The following is a 3,074-nucleotide window of genomic DNA, read 5'->3' as shown; positions in this document are numbered from 1 at the left end:
TGTCTTGATTTTTGCCATCAGCACTCTGTAGCTTGACCACAGGAGTGGAGGAGCCATATTGTGGAGATGATCAAGGTCTGCAGGTTGGTGGTTCAAGACTAACAAAGAGACTGGTGAGAGAGGGAGTTCAGTGGAGATGGTGGAGTTGAGGGTGTGGATTTGTGCACCCAGAGAAGGTGAATTGATTTGGAGATCCAAAGGGGCATGATGACTTCAGAAAAGTGGAGGGAGTCAAAAAATATGAAGTCTCTGGGTCTCAAAGTCGTTTTATAGGGAGAATTCCTCATTTTCCCACCCAAACCTGTCCTACAACAGACTTTCTGACTACTGGAGATAACACCACCATTATCTCTGTTTTACAATTCCTTAACCTAGACATTATCTCTCATTCACCTCTCATTCAACCTGAATATTCAATCTATCACCAAATCCTATATCTATCTTTACAACAGTGCTAAAATCCACCCTTTCCTCTCCAACCAAACTGCTACTATGATCTAAGCACTTATCCTATCTCTTATTGAATACTGCAGTAGCCTCCTCACTAACTCCCTGCCTCCTATCTCTTGCCTCTCCAATCCATACTTCACTCTGCAGCTCAGATCATTTGCCCAAAAAAACTCATTCCTCAACTTGCCACTCCTCAGAAACCTCCAATAGTTGCCCATCCATCGCTGCAACAAACAGAAACTCCTTTCTGTCATCTTTAAAGGACTTAATCAACTCTTTCCTTCCTGCTTTACTTTGCTCATCTCCTACCTAAACCCAACCTGCACCCTTTGCTCCTTTAATGCCAACCTACTACTGTATGCTTGATCTTGTCTATATAGCTGCCAGGTCCTTGCCAATGTCCACTCTCTGGCATGGAACTCCCCTTCCCATGCTTATCTGACAGACTACCACTGTTCCCATCTTCAAAGTTCTACTTAAATCACATCTCCTCTAAGAGACCATCCCCTACTAAGGCCTCATTTTTCCAATTTGCCTTCCCTTCTGCCATTACTTATGTACTTGGATCTATACCTTAAGCACTTGATAGTTAACATACCCTGAGCTCCATAGCATTTTTATCTTGTCTTATTGTGTTGATTCATTTCCAACCCATAGCGACACCACAGACACCTCTCTCCTAGAATACCCTGCTCTCCATCTGCAGTCATTCTGGTAGTGTATCCATAGGGTTTTCTTTATTAAAAATATGGAAATGGTTAACCACTGCCTCCTCCTGCACAGTAAATTTGAGTCTCTGCCCTCAGCTCTCTCCCATGCCACTGCTGCCCAGAATGGGTGAGTTTTGACTTGTAGCAGATTGCCTTCCACTTGCTAGCCACTGGCCAAGCTAGGAATGGAATGCTTATGCCTCTACTTGACTCTCCCTCCCATAGCCGAGACTGGTAGAGTACTGGAAACTCTCCAAGTGTGACCCTGAGAGAGGAACACTTAAGTACATACCTCCGTACTCTGCCATTTCCCCTCTCTATAATCGGTTTTAATGTATGTCTCCCACTCTAGAATGTAAGCTTCTTGTCAGAATAATCGTATCTACTCAAGAGTCTAGTTCAGTGCTCTGCACACAGTAAGCACTCTTTCTTGGAAGATCACAGCGGTAGCAACAGCCACCCACTTGTCTTTCCCTGCCCAGAGCGCCAGATGCCCATTCTGCCACCAGGATCAACGCACAGAGACGGGGTTGCAGGATGGACAACACACCGGGGAGAGGGGGACTGTTGACACGCCGTACCATGAACATGCTTGGCCTGCTTGTCGTCTTGATCCTGGAATGTGGGAGAACTCGCGGCCCACTTGAACTTGAACTTGAAGTTGAACAGAACTTGAAGGCCTTGGCCCACTACAGGCGGGACTTGAATGTTTCAAACTGTTGGGTTTGTGGGCATGCCCCATTGAATGGGGGGGGGGGTACCCCTTCATAGCCCATCCTTATGACAACTCGACCTGGTTGAATGCAACGAGAGCCCCTCATCCCTGCACCACCCGCCCTGTCACGGAACCAGCAAATGCCACCAGGTACCTTATGGTGAGTGGGTGGACTGACCATGCTGTGTCCCCATTCTGCTTTCATGATACTGCACCAAGTTCTGGGCAGGCAACAGTTCCCACATATGTAACGGGGCTAAGCACCAGGACGGGTGCAGAGCTGCGGCTGGACACTGTGGCCGGCCGACCACCAAGCAGGGGGTGGATGTCCACTCTTATGGTCTGCTCACTGTGAATGGGACCTTTGGCAACTGTGGCACCACACCCTGTGCAGTACCTGCCTATCTCATTTTTGGTGTCCGTGCCTATCGATGGCTCCCTGCTGGCTGGGGAGGGACATCCTTCCTTGGCTTTGTGCTCCCGGCCATCCGTCATGCCCTGAGTTGCCCAGAAGTCCGACTCCGAAATTGTCGGAGGGCCCCGATCTCAGAGTCCGAGCACTTCTTTGGGATCATGTTTCCTGCTTACAGGTTTGCACGGGCTGCTCGTGAAATACTTAACCTAGCTAAACTAGTTGAACAGATAACCAATGACACCGCTGTTGTGTGCCAAGGTGGACCTAGGCACCAACTACCCCAAGATCAAAATGCCACCGGTGACGTAACCTCTCTGGCCAGAGGGAGCAGGGCGGGAAGATAGGTGCCCCTTACCTCCGTGCCGACCCCATAAGGTATGGAAGGGGAGGGAGCGGAAGGGGTGGAGATTGAACAGGAAGGAAGTTGGGACCACCCAAACCACAGGTAATAAATACCTGTCGCCTCTGGTGCTCTGGTAGCTGTTGGAAAATCGCAGCGGTAGCAACAGCCACCCACATGTCTTTCCCTGCCCAGAGCGCCAGACGCCCATTCTGACACCAGGGCCAACGCACAGAGACAGGGGTCGCGGGACGGGTGAGTGTAATGCATAACTGGGTTTAATGCATAAGTGGGTAACGTATAAGTAAGTGTAACACATATGTGAGCCTAGTGCATAAGTGGGTAATGTATAAGTGAGTATAACGCACATGTGAGTTTGGTGCGTAAGTGGGTAGCGTATAAGTGAGTGTAACGCACAAGTGAGTGTAACACATACGTGAGTGT

General features: G+C 49.1%; 1 non-coding gene across 1 annotated transcript; it reads right to left on the bottom strand.

Annotated features, from left to right (window-relative positions):
- Positions 1-1,297: 1,297 nt before the first annotated feature.
- Positions 1,298-1,435, bottom strand: LOC114809866. The gene has a single exon (XR_003757639.1). It is a non-coding gene; the product is annotated as a small nucleolar RNA SNORA7 (small nucleolar RNA).
- Positions 1,436-3,074: the final 1,639 nt, after the last annotated feature.

The sequence above is a fragment of the Ornithorhynchus anatinus genome, chromosome 2, assembly GCF_004115215.2.
Source record: "Ornithorhynchus anatinus isolate Pmale09 chromosome 2, mOrnAna1.pri.v4, whole genome shotgun sequence".
NCBI classification, from domain to species: Eukaryota; Metazoa; Chordata; class Mammalia; order Monotremata; family Ornithorhynchidae; genus Ornithorhynchus; species Ornithorhynchus anatinus.
Note: the sequence above shows the minus strand (reverse complement) of the source record. Positions and strands in the feature narration are given on the sequence as shown.